A 21902-nucleotide genomic window follows, 5' to 3' on the forward strand; every position below is an offset into this window, starting at 1 on the left:
TTCCAAGGTACGTTTTCTTAAACTTTGAGGTTGAATCCATATCAGCTTGAGTACCGGACTAGAATTTTCCTTTTTGGAAAAAGGCTCGTGAGAGTATCTGCCACCTTGAGCGATACACGAGTGGAGTGTGTGTTTGTAAGAGTGTGTAGTGCACCCCCATAGCTATATAATCCACCTCTTACCTGCGAGTTGAGAATAGTGAGGGAGCGAGCCAACTTTTTGGTTTCACTAACATGAATACTCACATATCTTCTTGTTTTTAGATTTTGTTTCTCATCTACAGATGACTGAAGAGGTTCCAAACACACGTAGGAGGTTAGAGCAGAAAATAGATGCTCTAGCCTTTGCCATGAAAGGTTTAAGCACTCGAATGACTAATCTAGAGCAACACCCTAAGCAAGTGCAACCGCCACTCTGTACTAGGGGAAACATTCATGGAAAGGGATGCATTATCGTTATCAATTCGGATCGATGTATGAATTTAGCTAGTACAGCCATGGTGGACTACCTTAAGTTACCTCTTATCAATCACCCCCAACCGTATAATCTTATTGATTCAGGGGATGTGAGAGTGACTAAACAAGCTTTTATTCCTTTTTGTATTGACAAGTATTATGATGAGGTTCTATGTGATATTGTGCCAATGCGTACTGCACATGTTTCACTTGGAAGGTCATGGCAACATGATAGACATTTTTATTATAATGCACTCAACAACACATGCAATGTCACCTATAATAGATTTATACATGTGCTTAAGCCTCTACTTCCAAAACAAGTAGAAGAAATTCAACAGAGATCGAAGCAAGCTCTCAAACCAGCCTTGAAGAAAGAAGAAATCAAAGAGAGCAAACTAGAACCTCCACGTTTAGAATTGGAGTCACCACTCCAGTCCTCTAACTTAGTTTGTAGCCAAACAAAGGAACCGCTATCAGTGGTACAGTGCAAAGAACCAGCCATAGCTATCAAAGTGCAGCCTCGCTTGGTAACAAAAAAGGATAGTAAGCGAGAGAAAAGAAGGGAAGTAACTATTTACTCATTTTTATTTCAAAAGCATGCATTAAAATTTTCTAGATTTGTTTGTCATGTTTCTATTAATGAGCTACTTGCTAGATATGTTAGAAATTTGTTTGCCTCCATACATCAAAGATTCCTTAATTTTGATTTTACTAAAACTTTATTTGATAGAGATAAGGAACCACTAGGAAGTTATAAGGCACATTTGAAAACTTCTTATGTGAAATACTACTTGCTCAAGGGGTTTTCGTTCAAAGTCAATGGGATTGGCTTTTTTTGCTTGGATTTGAGCAATGGTTTTCCAAAGAGTGATGATGTTTTGCATGGATATTTTCATTGGCCAAAGAAGAAAAAAGATGTAGAATCTTATGTTCATAATTGTGCTGCTTACCACCACAATGCATCTAAATCATTACTTGATATTTCCATGGATTTTGTGTTTGGTTTACCCTTAAGCTCTAGGAGGAAAGATTTTGTGCTTGTTGACAATTCAAACAAGATGCCTAAATTTAATATGTCTCATTTTGATGAATTATTACCGTCCAGAATGTTTAAATTTCATGATGTGTCATTAGACTTAATTGCCTTACTTGTTGATTGTAGGATGATGATTGGAGCGACTCGTGTCAAGCATCCCAAGAAAAAGTTCCATGAGCGTGATAAAACAGAAAGTGAGCTTCCTACTTTGTCTTTCATTGAATATTTGGATTCGAGGACGAATCCTTTTCAAGAAGGGGAGAATAATAAGAACCAGTACACATGGAATCCAATAAGGGTCTATAGTGGGCTCATCACAAGGCCCATAACTACATCCTTAAAGAATCATTGGTGGAAGAAACAAGAAGGCCCAATAATAATTCCATTCGATAGAGGAAAGTATTATAGTGGCCCATTTTAAGTGATATCATGGATCGAAGACAATGCTTACAAGATTCGAGGTCGAATCATTTTCAAGAAGGTGAGGATGATGCGGCCCAACATAATGAAGATCCATCAAGAGTACCAACTGGGCCAATCAGAAGGCCCAAGTCCAAACGATTAAGACAACTCTTCATTGGTGATATTCAAAGATGGTGGAAATCCAAGTCAAGCCCATTTGCAAAAGATGAAGAAGATTTCAAGGCTTTTTATAATTGTTTAAGTGCTGATTTTGGTGATTAAATTAGGCCCAAATGAGCCCTATTATTTTTGGTCATCATTAATTTAAATTGTTTGGCATAAAAGAGAAAACACTAGTTGTATTTAGAAAGGATTCCTTAAATCCTTTTCTAAATAAAACTCTATTTACTTGTTTTCTAGATTAGGTTTAGGACTCTTTTTCCTATTGTATTTAGATTACAATGCTGCCCTATACTTATAAATAGGGCACATCCATATCAGTTTGAAACAGGCTTTAATTCAATAAAATTCTTAAGTTTTTCTTTACACTTGTGTAAGAAACCTTATGGCTAATTGTGGACTCAATTAGTGGCTAGTCGTGGACTCGACTAGCAAATTCATTCGTGGACTCGAATCAATCTTCGTTTCTTTAGCCTTAGATTTAGGGTCGTGGACTCGTTCTTGAATCGAAGGAAACTAGATCCGACTCTAGTTGATTGAAGATTGCATCATCGAGGTACTTGAAGCTACAATGGGATTCTTCCAAGTCTTTGAGGATTCGAGACAAAGGGTTTCTCGTGAGGTTTAAGGTATTTGGATCCATCTCTATCTTTCCTTTTGAGAGCATTCTTGGGACAATATTCCATTTTATTTGAACCTTGGACTAGATTCATATCATAGGTTGTTCTAGAGGAGCTTTGGTCTTGCTTTGAGGTTGAAGAAGGTGTTTTTTGGGGGGTTTTAATGAATAAGACACGAATAAAAGTAGTATGTAAGATAAGAACGAGATAAACCTAGGGAACCAAAGAAACCAAATTTCTAATGATAATGAGATAAACCTAGGCTCTGATACCAAATTGATATGAACCTAATCCAAGATTCAAATAAGATGGAGTATTGTTCCAAGAATGCTCTCAAAACGAAAGATAGAGATGGATCGAAATACCTTAAACCTCACGAGAAACCCTTTGTCTCGAATCCTAAAAGACTTGGAAGAATCCCATGTAGCTTCAAGTACCTTGATGTTGCAATCTTCAATCAACTAGAGTCGGATCTAGTTTCCTTCGATTCAAGAACGAGTCCACGAACCTAAATCTAAGGTTGAAGAAAGTAAGATTGATTAGAGTCCACGACTAGCCACTAATTGAGTCCACAATTAGCTATAAGGTTTCTTATACAAGTGTAAAGAAAAACTTAAGAATTTTATTGAATTAAAGTCTACTCAAAACTGATATGGATGTGCCCTATTTATAGGGATAGGGCAGCATTGTAATCTAAATACAATGGGAAAAAGAGTCCTAAACCTAATCTAGAAAACAAGTAAATAGAGTTTTATTTAGAAAAGGATTTAAGGAATCCTTTCTAAATACAACTAGTGTTTTCTCTTTTATGCCAAACAATTTAAATTAATGATGACCAAAAATAATAGGGCTGATTTGGGCCTAATTTAATCACCAAAATCAGCACTTAAACAATTATAAAAAGCCTTGAAATCTTCTTCATCTTTTGCAAATGGGCTTGACTTGGATTTCCACCATCTTTGAATATCACCAATGAAGAGTTGTCTTAATCGTTTGGACTTGGGCCTTGTGATTGGCCCAATTGGTACTCTTGATGGATCTTCATTATGTTGGGCCGCATCAACCTAGCACTTCACCCACCACAAGATCTTCTACAAACTCCCAAAACCCACAAGGTAGAAGAAAGATTTAGAGAAAAGATGGAGGAATCTTGTAAGGAAAAGGTAGGGAAGGATAGATCTTACCATTGCTAGCCTTGTAGTGTTGGAAAGTTGGAATCTTGGCTTGGGATTTCTTGAAGAACTTGTGAAGATGAACCCTAGGATTTCCTATAGAGAAGGAGGAGTAGGGAGCAAGAAAGAGATGTAGAGAGAAGGGAAATCCTGAAAAGTGATTTGGATTTCATTGGTTAGGGTAGGGTTTTAATGCTAGCATTGTGTGAAATGACCAAAAGGGCCCCTTCCTCCCAAAACTTGTTAGGAGAAAGGCAAAGTCTATGGTACAAGGTCTAAAGCCCAAGGTACAACTCATTGACCAAATTAAAAGAGTAAGGGATTTGGTCAAATTTTGTCCCTCAACTAATTTCAAAGGGAATTTAGGATAAGATCACAAGGAATTAATTAAGGAATTAATTCAGGATTAAGGCACGAATTTTCGGGGTGTCACAATTGTTCACGTGTTATTTATCTCAGATTGAACCGAAAGAAGTTGACGAAGCTCTCAATGATCCGGATTGGATACATGCTATGCATGAAGAGCTCGACCAATTCAAAAGAAATGATGTTTGGGAACTTGTTCCAAGACCGGCGAACCACAATGTTGTAGGAACCAAATGGGTCTTCCGGAACAAAGCAAACGAAGAAGGCGTGATTGTTAGGAATAAAGCAAGGCTCATTGCAAAAGGATACTCTCAAGAAGAAGGAATAGATTTTGATGAAACTTTTGCACCAGTAGCCCGACTTGAAGCAATCAGAATTTTCCTAGCTACGCCGCACACAAAGATTTCACTGTTTATCAAATGGACGTGAAAAGCGCATTCTTGAATGGTCTACTCGAAGAAGAAGTTTATGTCGAACAACCGCTAGGTTTTGAGGTAAAAGGCGAAGGTGATAAAGTCTACAAACTTAAAAAGGCATTGTATGGGTTGAAACAAGCTCCTAGAGCTTGGTATGATACTTTGTCAATGTTCTTGATAAGCTGTGGATTCACCAAAGGCCTTGTTGACAAAACTTTATTTAGAATTCAAGATGGTGATCATATTTTATTAGTGCAAATATATGTTGATGATATTATTTTTGGAAGCACTAATAATTCTTTGTGTGAGAAATTTTCGAAGCTTATTCAGAATAAATCGAAATGAGCATGATGGGTGAATTAAATTACTTCTTGGGCTTACAAGTCAAACAACTAAAAGAAGGAGTATTCATCAATCAAGCAAAATACACCCGCGACTTGATAAAGAAGTTTGGCCTTGATGGAAAATCATCGATCAAAATTCCAATGAGCACATCAATAAGGCTAGACAAAGATGAAGATAGAAAGGATGTCGATCAAACAAAATATAGAGGAATGATTGGTTCTCTTCTATATCTTACTGCAAGCAGGCAAGACATTTCTTATGCTGTGGAAGTGTGTGCAAAATTCCAAGCAAATCCAAAAGAAAGCCACCTCACCGCAACAAAGAAGATCATACGATATCGGAAAGGCACAATCAATGTTGGATTGTGGTATCCAAAAGGTACAGATTTTACTCTAACGGGTTTTTCAAATGCGGATTTTGCAGGTTGCAAAATAGACAGAAAAAGCACTTCCGGGACATGCCAGTTCTTAGGGGGAAGGCTTGTTTCTTGGTTCAGCAAAAAGCAAAATTCAATCGCAACTAGTACCGCCAAGGCGGAATACATTGCTGCAGGAAGTTGTTGTGCGCAAATTTTGTGGATGAAGCAACAATTGAAGGATTACGGAGTTAATTGTGATGACGTTAGTATTTATTGTGATAATACTAGTGCAATCGATATCACTCACAATCTGGTGCTTCACTCAAGAACCAAACATATCGACATTCAACATCACTTCATAAGGGATCACGTTGAAAATAAAAATCTGAAGATCGAATATATCCCTACGGAAAACCAAGTTGCTGATATTCTCACGAAGCCTTTATGCGAAACGAGATTTTCTACCTTAAGGCAGGAGTTGGGAATGATTGAAATGAGCTAAGTATCACTGGACTTAATCTCTCTATCTAAATTGATACTTGTGCTCAAAATAAATTGTTTTATATGAATAAATTGTTTTATGTGATTATATGCATATGTTTATTCGAAATTTTTGTGTAATAAAATTGCGATATGTGTTAGGAATTTAATTGTGTATTTGCATGTGTTATTTAACGTGAAATCATATGCCATGCAAATTTATTTGATAAAATGTGCAATTCGTGATTTATTTGACAATTTGTTTAAAATTACATGTTTTAACGTGTTATTTAGTCTATAAGTTTTTGTTCTTGTTTATATAATTTAATTAATCTGTTTGCATGAACAATTTGATCTAAAAAGTGATTTACCGTGTTTATTTAAGTATATATGTGCAAAATGTGATTTAACATGTTTAAATCTTTTATTTTATGTGTTACGTGCATATATTATTTATGTGATATAATTTGTGATAAAAATGTTTTAGAAATCTGAGCTGAAAGTTAAATTTGTTAGTTTCTAAAATATTTTGGAATCTGATTTGTGTGCTAATTATGTGAAGTTGTTTCTAATTATTAATTTGGAATATGTGTATTAATTTTGTTAATTTCCAAAATATGTGTGTTTTAATTGGTAATTACCGTGTGTGTGCTTAATATAATTGGTATGTGTGATTAATTATTTGTGGAGTGATTTATGCTACTAACGAGATGTTTGAGTGTGATTATATCTGTGGTGCACGTTTTTGAGAAGGAAATCAGGAGATAAAGGAGAAAAATTAGAGTTTAATTGGGCATCAAACCTCCACCCATAAACTCCTATCCTTTCTAAACCTCCACCCAACTTAAACCTCCTCCCATAATCCTCTCCTAGATCAACACCCTTCCCCAACCGATTCATTCTTTCTCAAATCGTCACCTTAATCCCTCATTAAATCTCCTAGAAACCGCTACCCATCACATCCACCGCTCTCTCGACCAATGAAGAGTCATGCAAGAATTCATCACACCTTTTGAAACCAAAACGTCAGCTATATCCAAAGAAAACCCTTCAACCCCTTCATCATTAGCCCACATAGTTCTAGCACTTTGCTAAGCCTATAAATTTGGGTCAGAGGCAAACTAGTCTGTGTGGAGATTTCTCTTGTTTGTATCTATTTTTGCAGGCTTCGATGACTCCAAAGAATTAAGAAAAGAGAAGATCTTCCAGGAGAGTGGCCGAGCAAGCAAGACAAGCGATGCTGAGAGCTCGACGTGCTGCAAATGGAGGACATGAAGTTGGAGACACACCTAGCGATCCTCTCATCCTATTCTCTGAAGAAGAGGAAGGACAACCACCGACCCAGGATCAAGTTCAAAGAAGTCCAAAAGTCTCAACAGTGCAGCTACGACGCTCAACGCCATCACCACTGTCCTCTCGTCCTCAAACCCGCAGCTTTAAGCGATCTGCTCAACCTCCAATGGAACCCGGATTAGTCTATGCTTCGAAATCAAGCTCTCCGTCTCCACCGCATGTTGATCTTGAGGCTAATCCCGGAGCAAGTTTCTCTACCAATGAAGCCTGATTATGTGATCTGATCTGAAAATGTTATCTCTCTCTTTCTCCCTAAGAAGAAGATAAATAAAAATTATGGTTGTTTTTGCTACTGGTTCTCTCTATCTCTCTCTCCTACAAATGAAAAATTCATAAGATTTATAAAAAGAACAAAGTTTCGTAGCCAAAAAGATGCACAATATATATATATATATATATATATATATATATATATATATATATATATATATATATATATATATATATGAATAAAAACAAAAAAAAAAGGGGGAATAAAAGAAATAAAAAAATATATATTATATGGCTATTAGAAGGGATAAAAGACAAGAAGAATTAAGAGGAGAAGTGTCAGAAGAAAGAAGAAGAGATATACCAGTGGAAGTTGCAGTAGAAGTTGCTACTGAGAGTAGACTACAAATCACAGGGAATTTATCCAGTGTACTGCCAGTACACCATACCGAGTCTACCATGCCTATCGTGGACCCTGTTCTAGAAAATGAAGATTTATTTGCAAACAACTACACGAGTACAGAAGTCTTAGAAGAAGAGATTGGTGATCTAAATCAAGAAACCGAATCACCTGAAGAAAGGATGCAACTAGTTGATACAGTTGTTCTCACTGATCCGAATAGAAGTCCATTCGGATCCCCTCAAAATTTTGTGCAGACAAGTGATCAAGAAGATGAAACTTTTACATCCTTATTTGCCATAGTTGCCGAATCCGGAGATGTTGTTTGTCAAACAATTGGAGAAAAATTGCTTGAACAAAACCAAATGCTAGAACAACAACACACGGATATACGGGTCAATCTGAAGGAGTTAATGGAGCATCAAAATATTTTGAAGACTCAGATTGACAAAGCTGAAAGAATTTTGAAAGGAGAATTGACAAAAGGCTTACTTGAAGTGATTCAGCTCATGAAGAAGGAACGTGAAGCAGCTGAAAAGATTAACAATGAACGCCACTTGCGACAAGTCAAGGCGATTCAAGATCAAGAAAGCCGAATCAACAAACTTGAAGTTGAGCTCACAGTTGCAACAAACAAGCTGGAAAATGTACAAACTGTTTCTATTGAAACACACAATAGTGTTGAAGCTGTGAAGGCAAACCAAGACCGAGATTGTAAAACCCTTGCATTTTTGGTTGATAACGCCAAAAGGGGGGAAGAAATTCTCAGTCACTTGGCTTTGCAACAACAAGAATTTATTCTTGGAAGCCAACAACAGCCAGTAATATCGACTCAAGGTAGAGGCGAAGCCGCGGACAATCCTCACAAGGACCATCTCAGATTGGTTTTGCTCAGTTCGCGAATCCTAGTCTTGGTACGAGTACATCGAAAGTTGCTGAAACTCGTGGCTGGTTTGAATGCTCTAAAGGTACCACCACTCAGACAACAATATGGACTAAGGAAAATCTACCAAGCATGATCAAGAAATGACCTACAGCCGATCAAGCCCAATGGATCTCGTAGAAGAATAAAGAAGAAGAAGGCAAAAGGAAAAGAACCGAGATGTGGTATGAACTAAGAGATTTCACTGGAAATATGGGCATGAATCTTGGAGAAGAAAGAAGCTTCGAAGAATGTGTCTTATGGTGGGAAACCGGAGTTCTTCCGGGCAACAATATCAAAGAAGCTTTTGGATATTACATGGCCGGGCAACTTACAAAGAAATTTCAGAATGCAAAGTTCAAAGATGATTTCTTCAAGCTCAGAGAACATGTCAAGGAAATTTTGAAGAAAGACATGGGAGTGAAGAAACCCAGAAGGTAATCTGAAAAATCTCTTAAACTGATGTTTTCGCTATTTTCGAACCTCTGTTGCGTTTTTCTCTAAAATATTCGAAATATCTCAATAATAATTTCCTATGGTCTATTTTGAGTTTTATAAATTTATTTGTTTAATGTAATTAGACTTTTGTGAATTAAAAGACAAGGTATGTCAAACGCACGTCAAAATTAAAAAAATTGATGATGATCGAAAAATAAAAATATTTGAAGATGTGTTTAGGAGCTTGTCTAAAAATTAATTCACAAGTTTCTTTTGATTGTGTCTAGAAAACCATTTGTTAAACTCATCTTGGAAAATTGAGCAAAAAGATTATTTTTCAAAGACTTAAAGCCAATGACTGAGTATAGGTTTTGGCATTATCAAAAAGGGGGAAATTGTTAGGAATAAAGTGTAATGGTTTTGATATGCCAAATATGTATTTGTAGATCCCCCAATTTTATTTCATAGGTCTAGTAGAGTCTTAGATCATAATCGGGAAATTATTTATATTGCAAAAGAGAAAAAAAGAGGAAGATGCATGAAAAATAGAAGAAGAAGATATCAAGCCGAAAATCAAGAATTTGTCTGGAGAAAATGACAAATTGAAGAAGAAGTTGAATGAAATGAAAATCACGTCAAAGCTACTCAAAGAAATATCCAAGAAGAATTTTCGTGAAAGAAAATTAAGTTTTGAAGATTGCATGAATTTGACTTGGAGATCAAGCATCTATGGAAAGAAAGGAGTACATCAAATGTGATTGGAAATTTAACCAATAAGCTGTACGGATGAAGTGGAAGATGTTTGATGTATTATGCAAAATGGCTCAAGTTTGAATCTCACCATTAACAATTTTACAAGGTAAAATTTGAGAAGCCAAAATTAATTAAGTCTGATAGAGTTGGGCGTCAATTACAAGTGGAAATTGCCGATTTCATAGCAATTAAAATTGGGAGCTAGTTCGAATGAATTGAAATTGAGAGCTAGTTTCAGAGAAATTGAAATCAATTAGTTTCACATGGGAATCAATTCAAGATGGGAGCTAGGGGAGCTAATGAAGAATTGAAATTGGGAGCCAATTGAGGTTGTAGTATGGGATGCAATTGGGAGCCAATTGAGGTTGAAATTGGGAGCCAATTGAGGTTGTAGTATGGGATGCAATTGGGAGCTAGGGGAGCTAATGAAGAATTGAAATTGGGAGCCAATTGAGGTTGTAGTATGGGATGCAACAGTATGGGATGCAATTGGGAGCTAGGGGAGCTAATGAAGAATTGAAATTGGGAGCCAATTGAGGTTGTGGTTGTAGTATGGGATGCAACTAGGGGAGCTAATGAAGAATTGAAATTGGGAGCCAATTGAGGTTGTAGTATGGGATGCAATTGGGAGCTAGGGGAGCTAATGAAGAATTGAAATTGGGAGCCAATTGAGGTTGTAGTATGGGATGCAATTTCAAGTTGGAAGTTGGAGACCGATTCAAAGAAGACATGGAGATCACAAATTGAAAGGAGAAATTCAAATTACCCAATTACAAGTCAATTGCAATTGGGTGTCAATTACAAAGGAGAAATTCAAATTGGGAGGAAGTTCAAAGCCAGTTTGAAGTCTGAGAACACTCAGACGTGAGAATGAAGAAGATGAAGATGAACTTACAGTGAAAATATTCTCACAAGGAAAAATACTAGTTTAACTAGTATGGGATTAAATTAAAGAATATTTTTAAAATCCTAAAGATACAAGGACCACTTCAGAGCTAATCAGAGAAGCCGTTCTACACCTAGATATTCCCTCTCAACGTAAAACCAGAGGAATATCATATGAAGTTTGGGAAACCATTCGCATGAAGTTCAAGCTCTCAAACGGCTAGCTTATCCTTTCTGACAACTTTGCAGAAGATAAGATAAGATCTCTGACAAAAAAGATACAAGATTTCAAAAATGAGATCGTCTCTTTCCAACGGACAGATCCTCATTACCAGCTATAAAATGATGAAGATATGAAGACTTGAAGATAAGTGCAAAAGAGCAGAAAATACGAACTCATCAAGGGGAACAAATAGAGCAATAAAGCTTAAAAGAGCATAGAGCAAAAATCTCATTTGGTACAGAGCATACCAAAAATCTTCAAGTGAGAAGTGAGAAAAGAAAAAGAACTCAGAGAGCTTCAAGAGAAAAATATTCTGAGAGTTCTTAAACAGAGCAAAGCAGAGCATAAAAGTCAAGTGCTTTACTTGATACACTCAAAGAGAGAAAACACTCAGATCATTCAAGAGAAATCATTCCAGAGTGTTTATCTTCATCAAAGAGACCTGCGCATCATTGGAGATCAACTACAGAGTCTCGATGTTGGAAGCAAGACAACACTTGTTTTGGAGCAAAACAAGAAAAGGGAGGAAAGTAGCACGGAGCTGTGAAATCCTGGATTGTCACACGGAGCTGTGAGATCCGAAGCAGAAGTGTCGGAGGCACTGGGCATGATTAGTGCGGGCTTTGTGATCAAAGCACTAGATCACGGGATACGTTTCTACCGGAGTGTGGAAGACGGGGGGAAAGTAACGCGGAGTCGTGAAATCCTGGGATAGTAGCGCTACGACGTGAAACCCGAAGCAGCAGTGTGGTGTCACTGGGCGTGATTAGTGCGGGCTTTGTGATCAAAGCACTAGATCACGGAAATTCATTGTATCTTGGAACCAAGAAGTGGTGGATATAGTGAATTGCTCTTGGAGATAAGAGCAAGTGGAGTATGAGGATTACACCACCTCGCGAACCACTATAATTGTCTTGTGTTCTTTACTGCTTTCTTTAGTTATTGCTCTTTACATAATTGCTCTGCACGAGATATACTGCTCACACAATCTCACACACACTTTATGTTTATTTAATTTCGTTGTGCACCATACTCTAACAATCTAGTTAAGAGTTTTGGTTTATCTCTGGCTTAGCAATTGTTGTGCTGTGCGAAAAAGTTTGAAAGTCTATTCACCCCCTCCCACCCCCTCTAGACTTTCACCTTACCTCTATTGGGACCAACACCAACTATTCCCGTTGAGAGTCAAACTAGCTTAGACATGATTCATGTGTATCATACTTTTGTTTAAGGGAAGTGGATGGATTGAAATGCAAATCCTCATACGTATACGTACTTATGAATGGATATATATAAATAAGATTTAATAACATCCCTAAAATTAAAATCACTTGTAACTATTATTAATCAAATAAATATTTCAAAATGAAGTTCACAACTCGCAGGATCTGATATTACAATTATAGATAGAAGTCTTTAAATTAAAATTCAGGATTGGCTACGTCTAAATATACAAACTGCATTATAAATAGAAGGCTTTGCTTCAGATTAAAGTTCACTTAAATAAAGTCATCAGAGTACATTATAAGGTCTTATTGCGGTTTGAATCTTCTTATGCAAATACACGTCGCAAAAAGGCCAACGCATTTGCATGCTGCAAAACATAATGACAACAAAACATGTCAACCAAAAAATGTATAGAAAATTTGTGGGAGTCTCCAATATATAATATAATAATATGATTAAATATATATTACATTTGGTTGTATTGAATATTATTTACACCGACACTAATTAATAGTATCTGGTATAGCTAATTAAATATATAATAGCTGTACTTGATATCATCAGACTGGATTACAGGTAAATCACACACGTCACACACAGATAACAATAATTTATGATATTTTAATGACTAGAGAAATTTTATATTTTTTTAGAAAAATGGAAAATTAGTGGAAGAAAACAAAGTAATTAAACGTATACCGTTACATTTTGAAAATAAGAATCAAAGAATGCAAAATATAATGCAAACTTGAAAAAAATAGTCAAAAATTATAAAAAAAAAAATAGTATAAACAATAGTCCAACCTTTTTTTTACCGTCAGCATTCCGATGAAGGATATCAGATTTGGTTTTCATTTCCTCTGAGATAAACAACATAGATTCACAATGGGAGCATAGTAAACGTTTGAGTTCTGCTCTCAAACGCGAATTCTCAAGCAGAACAAAATTTTCCTCCCTTTGAACATCTTGGGTATTGGCACTCTTGAACCATCAAAGTATTTATCATCATCGATTGTCCCAAACCACATATATATGGAATAGTAAAATTCAATTTTAGCATACCTTCGAATGCATGAATTAAATCCACACAAGGAGATAAAGTATGGCTTACCTCTCCATTCTCAGGGTGAGAAAGCTCCATTTTTTTGGAAGGGCATATTCCATATGCATATGTGGGTTGGGAAGACATGCTAGCTTCAATGTAAAACCTTTATCAGATAATCATGACAGCTTAACTGTACTGGTTCTCACAGTTCTTAAATAAGTTGCAGGCAGGTAATCTGAATCCTAATTGTCATATTGTGGACCACAGTTATAATATAACAATATGATTAAATATATATTACATTTGGTTGTATTGAATATTATTTACACCGACACTAATTAATAGTATATGCTATAGCTAATTAAATATATAATAGCTGTACTTGATATCATCAGACTGGATTACAGGTAAATCACACACATCACACACAGATAACAATAATTTATGATATTTTAATGACTAGAGAAATTTTATATTTTTTTAGAAAAATGAAAAATTAGTGGAAGAAAACAAAATAATTAACGTATACAGTTACATTTTGAAAATAATAATCAAAGAATGCAAAATATAATGCAAACTTGGAAAAAAGAGACAAAATTTTTTTTAATAAAAATAATATAAAGAAAAGAGTCCAACCTTCTTTTTGCAGTCAGCATTCCGAAGAAGGATATTAGATTTGGCTTTTTTTTCCTCTGAGATAAACAAGTTAGATTCACAATGAGAGCAATGTAAATGTTTGGGTTCTGCTCTCAAACGCAAATTCTCGAGCAGAATAAAATTTTCCTCCCTTTGAACATCTTGGGTATTAGCACTCTTGAACCATCAAATTATTTATCATCATTGATTGTCCCAAACCACATATATATGGATAAAAAATATTCAATTTTAGCAAAGTTACGAATGCATGAATTAAATCCACACAAGAATATAAAGTAAGGCTTACCTCTCCATTCTTAGGGTGAGAAAGCTCCATTTTTTTGGAAGGTCGTATTCCATATGCATATGTCGGTTGGGAAGACATGCTAGCTTCAATGTGAAACCTTTATCAGATAATCAAGAGAGCTTAATTGTACTGGTTCTCACTGTTCTTAAATAACTTGTAGGCAGGTAATCTGAATCCTAATTGTCATATTGTAACATATTATGCACATCCCCATAGTCGACCCTGTGTATTTATAACATATTATGTATATTTTTAAAATACTATGTAAATAAACTGAATGATATGATATACTATCTTAATTGTTGATCAGTGTCCATCATGTCTATTGTGGATCCCATCCAAATTTTGTAACATATTGTGTATGGGAATTTATATCGTCGACCAGGGTCCAATACGCAAAATTTGACCTCATTATGTACAGAATGAATGAACTATATATCCAGAATGAATGATATATATATATATATATATATATATATATATATATATATATATATATATATATATATATAGGTGATATGAACCTAATCCAAGATTCAAATAAATGGAGTATAGTCCCAAGATTACTCTCAATGCAAAGATAGAGATGGATCAAAATACCTTAAACCTCATGAGAAACCCTTTGTCTCGAATCCTCAAAGACTTGGAAGAATCCCTTGTAGCTTCAAGTACCTCGATGTTGCAATCTTCAATCAACTAGAGTCGGATCTAGTTTCCTTCGATTCAAGAACGAGTCCACGAACCTAAATCTAAGGTTGAAGAAAGTAAGATTGTTTCGAGTCCACGAATCAATTTGCTAGTCGAGTCCACGACTAGACACTAATTGAGTCCACAATTAGCCATAAGGTTTCTTACACAAGTGTAAAGAAAAACTTAAAGAGTTTTATTGAATTAAAGCCTGTTTCAAACTAATCTGGATGTGCCCTATTTATAGGTATAGGGCAGCATTGTAATCTAAATACAATGGGAAAAAGAGTCCTAAACCTAATCTAGAAAACAAGTAAATAGAGTTTTATTTAGAAAAGGATTTAAGGAATCCTTTCTAAATACAACTAGTGTTTTCTCTTTTATGCCAAACAATTTAAATTAATGATGACCAAAAATAATAGGGCTGATTTGGGCCTAATTTAATCACCAAAATCAGCACTTAAACAATTATAAAAAGCCTTGAAATCTTCTTCATCTTTTGCAAATGGGCTTGACTTGGTTTTCCACCATCTTTGAATATCACCAATGAAGAGTTGTCTTAATCGTTTGGACTTGGGCTTTGTGATTGGCCCAATTGGTACTCTTGATGGATCTTTATTATGTTGGGCTGCATCATCCTCACCTTCTTGAAAATGATTCGACCTCGAATCTTGTAAGCATTGTTTTCGATCCATGATATCACTTGAAATGGGCCACTATAATACTTTCCTCTATCGAATGGAATTATTATTGGACTTTCTTGTTTCTTCCACCAATGATTCTTTAAGGATGTAGTTATGGGCCTTGTGATGAGCCCACTATAGACCCTTATTGGATTCCATGTGTACTGGTTCTTATTATTCTCCCCTTCTTGAAAAGGATTCGTCCTCGAATCCAAATCTTCAATGAAAGACAAAGTAGGAAGCTCACTTTCTGTTTTACCACGCTCATGAAACTCATTGAACTTCTTCTTGGGATGCTTGACACGAGTTGCTCCAATCTTCATCCTACAATAAACAAGTAAGGCGATTAAGTCTAATGACACAGCATGGAATTTAAACATTCTGAATGGTAATAGTTCAACAAAATTAGACATATTAAATTTAGCCATTTTGTTTGAATTATCAACAAGCACAACATCTTTCCTCCTAGAGCTTAAGGCTAAACCAAACACAAAATCCATGGAAATATCAAGTAATGATTTAGATGCATTGTGGTGGTAAGTAGCACAGTTATGAACATAAGATTCTACATCTTTTTTCTTCTTTGGCCAATGAAAATATCCATGCAAAACATCATCATTCTTTGGAAAACCAAATTGTCCCTTATGTGAATCAATAATTAAACCATTGCTCAAATCCAAGCAAAAAGTGTCAATCCCATTGACTTTGAACCAAAACTCCTTGAGCAAGTAGTATTTGCCATAAGAAGTTTTCAAATGTTCCTTATAACTTTCCAGTGATTCCTTATCTCTATCAAATAAAGTTTTAGTAAAATCAAAGTTAAGGAATCTCGGATGTATGGATGCAAACAAATTTCTAACACATCTAGCAAGTAGATCGTTAATAGAAACATGGCAAACAAATCTAGAGAATTTTAATGCATGCTTTTGAAATAAAAGTGAGTAAATAGTTACTCCCCTTCTTTTCTCTTGCTTAATATCCTTTGTAGTGACCAAGAGAGGTTGCACTTTGACACCTTGGGCTGGTCCTTTCCACTGTATCACTGATTGTGGTCCCTTTGTTTGGCTACAAACTGAGTTAGAGGATTGGAGTGGTGATTGCAATTCCAAACATGGAGGTTCCACTTTTCTCTCTTTGATTTCTTCCTTCTTTGAGGCTGGTTTGAGAGCTTGCATCAATGTCAATTAAATTTCTTCTACTTGTTTAGGATACAAACGAGGCAAGACATATGTAACTCAATTCATATGAAACACATAAGTGTTCCTCATTCCATCATAACTTATTTTTCTGTCAAATTGCCATGGTCTACCTAACAAGATATGAGCAGCCTGCATTGGGATATTATCACACAAGATTTCATCAGAGTAACTGTTAATAGATAAAGGAATAAGATCCTGTTTGGTTACTCTAGCTTCTCCTGCATCAGTTAACCATTGCAAACAATAAGCATTTGGATGATTAAGCAAAGGTAACTAGTCCAAGGTTCAAATAAAGATGGAATATTGCCCCAAGATTGCTCTCAATGTAAAGATAGAGATGGATCGAAATACCTTAACCCTCACGAGAAACCCTTTGTCTCGAATCCTCAAAGACTTGGAAGAATCCCATTGTAGCTTCAAGTACCTCGATGATGCAATCTTCAATCAACTAGAGTCGGATCTAGTTTCCTTCGATTCAAGAACGAGTCCACGAACCTAAATCTAAGGTTGAAGAAAGGAAGATTGATTTGAGTCCACAAATCAATTTGCTAGTCGAGTCCACGACTAGCCACTAGTTGAGTCCACAATTAGCCAAAAGGTTTCTTACACAAGTGTAAAGAAAAACTTAAGAATTTTATTGAATTAAAGCCTGTTCAAAACTGATATGGATGTGCCCTATTTATAGGTATAGGGCAGCATTGTAATCTAAATACAATGGGAAAAAGAGTCCTAAACCTAATCTAGAAAACAAGTAAATACAGTTTTATTTAGAAAAGGATTTAAGGAATCCTTTCTAAATACAACTAGTGTTTTCTCTTTTATGCCAAACAATTTAAATTAATGATGACAAAAAATAATAGGGCTGATTTGGGCCTAATTTAATCACCAAAATCAGCACTTAAACAATTATAATAAGCCTTGAGTTCTTCGCCATCATTTGCAATTGGGCTTGAATTGGATTTCCACCATTTGTGAACATAACCAATAAAGAGTTGTCTTAATTGTTTGGACTTAGACCTTGTGATTGGCCCAACTGGTACTCTTAATGGATCTTCAGTAGTTTGGGTTGCATTATCCTCCCCTTCTTGAAAATGATTCGTCCTCGAATCTGTGCAATCATATGGAGACAAGTCTGAAACATTGAAAGTAAAAGAGACATTGTATTCTCCTCTAAGATCAACCTTATATGCATTATCTCCAATCCGTGATATAACTTGAAATGGGCCATCTCCACGTTGGTTCAGCTTTGACTTTCTTTCGCGGGGAAAACGGTCTTTGCGCAAGTGAATCCACACCCAATCTCCAGGCTCGAATGTGATCTTTTTCCTTGTCTTGTTCACTCGAGCAGCTACTTGTTCGTTCCTTTTCTCAATTTGTTCTTTGACTTTAACATGCATCTCCTTGATCTTCTTGGCACGTTCTTCTCCATCTAAGCTATCCTGCGGATTGTAAGGCAAAGCAAGTAAGTCTATGGGAGATAACGGATTGAAACCATACACAACTTCAAAAGGATACATGTTAGTGGTTGAATGTATTGCACGATTATAAGCGAATTGAACATGAGGCAAACATTCTTCCCATGATTTTAGATTTTTAGAGATCACACTTCTAAGTAATTGGGATAAGGTTCTATTAACTACTTCTGTTTGTCCATCAGTTTGAGGATGACAAGTAGTAGAAAATAGCAACTTAGTCCCAATTTTAGCCCACAGAACACGCCAAAAGTGGCTAAGAAATTTAGAATCTCTATCAGAAACAATAGTCTTAGGGATGCCATGCAATTTAACAATCTCAGCAAAGAAAAGATTAGCAATATGAGTTGCATCATCAGTTTTGGTGCAAGCAATAAATCTAGCCATCTTACTAAAACGATCAACTACAACAAAAATAGAATCGTTTCTCTTAGAACTCATAGGTAACCCTAGAACAAAATCCATAGAAATATCAAGCCACGGGCCGCTAGGAACAGAAAGTGGTGTGTAAAGCCCTTGGGGAAGTGATTTGGACTTAGCATGGTGACATGTAGTACAATTATTCACAAAAGTCTCAACGTCTTTTTTCATTCTAGGCCAATAGAAGTGTTCATGCAACACATCATAGGTTTTAGAAATACCGAAGTGTCCCATAAGACCACCTCCATGTGATTCAGTGATCAAACTCACACGCAAGGAACAATTAGGAATGCACACTTTATTTTCCTTAAACAAAAACCCATCTGACAAGTAAAACTTTCCCAAAGGAGATCGTACACAAGAGGTGTAGATCTCGCCAAACACTGAATCACTAGCATAGAGAGACTTAATGAAATCAAAAACAAGAAACTTAGCATGTAAAGTAGCAAGTAAAGTATATCTCCTAGATAAAGCATCAGCCACTTTGTTTTCCGTACCTTTCTTGTAGGCAATTTTATAAGGAAAAGCTTCAATGAACTCGAGCCATTTAGCATGTCTCTTATTCAACTTACCTTGGCCTTTCAAATGTTTTAAGGCTTCATGATCAGTGTATAAAATAAAGTCTTTAAACCATAAATAATGTTGCCAAGTTTCCAAGGCTCTTATAATGGCATAAAGTTCTTTATCATATGTGGGATAGTTGAGTGTTGTGCCACCCAACTTCTCACTAAAATAGGCAATGGGGCGTTTATCCTGCATCAGTACAGCACCAATTCCAATGCCAGAAGCATCACATTCTAGTTCAAAAGTTTTATCAAAACAAGGCAAAACTAGAACAGGAGCGGTGGTGAGTTTCTCTTTCAATGTAGCAAAAGCTTGTTCCTGTTTAGGCCCCCATTTGAAGATGGTGTCTTTCTTAACCAACTCATGCATAGGGGCTGCTATGGAGCTGAAATCACGAACAAACTTTCTGTAGAAACCTGCCAGTCCAAGAAAACTACGCAAGTTAGATACATTAGTTGGCGTTGGCCAACTTGTGATAGCTTCAACCTTTTTTGAATCCATGGTCACACCTTCTATACTAACATGAAATCCTAAAAACTCAACACTCTCAGACATAAAAGAACACTTCTCAAGATTGACATACAACTGTGCAGCCCTAAGTTCAAGAAAAACTAATCGAAGGTGTTTCAAGTGTTTTTCTTGTGACTTGCTATAAATCAGAATATCATCAAAGTAAACAACAACAAAATTACCAATAAATTTCCTCAAAACATGGTTCATAAGCCTCATGAATGTTCTAGGGGCATTAGTTAAGCCAAAAGGCATGACTAACCACTCATATAAACCATGCTTTGTTTTAAAGGCTGTTTTCCACTCATCACCTTCTTTCATCCTGATTTGATGATATCCTCGTTTCAAATCCACCTTGCTAAAGTACTTAGCTCCATAGAGTTCATCAAGCATATCATCAAGTCGAGGAATAGGAAATCTGTACTTAATAGTTATATTGTTGATTGCACGACAATCAACACACATTCTCCATGTACCGTCTTTTTTGGGACAATGAGCACTGGAACGGCACACGGACTCAAGCTTTCTCGAATATGTCCAATTTCAAGAAGCTCTTCAACCTGTTTCTGGATTTCCTTTGCTTCCACGGGATTGGTTTTGTAGGCTGGTCGGTTTGGCAAGGTAGATCCAGGGACAAAGTCGATTTGATGCTCAATCCCTCTAAGTGGTGGCAATCCTTTTGGCATCTCTTTAGGGAATAAATCTGAAAAATCAGCAAGCAATTCATCAATAGAGGCATTACGAAAACAAGATTTAGAGTGTAACACAAGAGAAGAATCAAGATCAGTGGTAAGCTTATGAATGACAAGTAAGTTAAACGTGTCTCCCCTTCTTATTGCCTTCTTAATGTCATTTTTTGTTGCAAGAAGAGAGGGCTGATGTGGTGATTCCTTTGCTGGGTTTTGAGATGAAAATGGCGTGGAAAGGGATATTGGAGGAGGTGGAGGCTTTAATTTTGGATAGGGGGAATATGGCACTGATTTCGCCTCTTTTGATGCCTTCCTTGATTTCAATAGTATTTCTTCCACCTGTTTAGGAGTCAAAGGAGACAAGACATATCTAACTCCATCCATGTGAAATACATAAGTGTTCATCATTCCATTAAAAGTGATTTTTCTATCAAATTGCCACGGTCTACCTAACAGCACATGAGCAGCCTGCATTGGGACAATATCACACAAAATTTCATCAGAGTAACTGTTAATAGATAAAGGAATAAGAGCTTGCTTTGTTACTCTAACTTCTCCTGCATCGGTTAACCATTGCAAACGATATGGATTTGGGTGATCAAGCAAAGGTAATTGAAGAAATTTAACCATAGCTGCACTAGCCACATTTGTGCAACTTCCAGAATCTATTATCACAGTACAAGCATTCCCTCTAATTGACCCTTTAGCATAAAATATATTTTCTCTTTGAGACTCGTCTTCTTTTAAAGGATGAACATTCAAAACCATCTTAACAACAAGAGTATGAACAGACTCACTATCAGCATATTCATAATCAAAATCTAAAGGTAAAGGTGGTTCCTCCTCAACATGCTCATTGGGGGTTTCCAAATGGTCACTAACCTCATCCTCAGACTCATATTCAAGACAAGAGGCAAACTATTCAAATTGTTTTGTTATCTTAACTACCCTCTTGTTAGGACAATCACGAGCCATATGGCCTCTTCCATTACATCTATAACAAATCAATTCTCTATCACGTTGAGGCCTCACTGCCTCACTTACCTTTTCCTTACCTTTATCTCGTGAATCATCTCTTGGAAGAGGGCGTTCATCACGCCTTTGAGGGGTAGAACGAGTGTTGTTCCATCTTGATGCACCGTTGTTGGGCTTGTACATCATCATCTCTTTGATTTTTACTTCAGATTTGCGTGCAGCATACAAGGCATCATCAAGGGTGTCATATCTTTGTGTACTCATTCCCCACCGGATTTCTTTGTTCAATCCATGTAAGAAACGAGCAATAGTTCTTGCCTCTTCTTCATGTATGTCCCCTTGCTCAAGCAAAATATTGATTGTTCGGTGATAGTCATCAACCGACATTGATCCCTGAACAGTTCCCTGCAATTTTCTTTCAAGATCATAGAAAAAAGATTTAGGGCGAAAGGTTAGGCGCATATCTTCCCT

The sequence above is a fragment of the Ipomoea nil genome, unplaced genomic scaffold, assembly GCF_001879475.1.
Source record: "Ipomoea nil cultivar Tokyo-kokei standard unplaced genomic scaffold, Asagao_1.1 scaffold2854, whole genome shotgun sequence".
Taxonomy (NCBI): Eukaryota; Viridiplantae; Streptophyta; class Magnoliopsida; order Solanales; family Convolvulaceae; genus Ipomoea; species Ipomoea nil.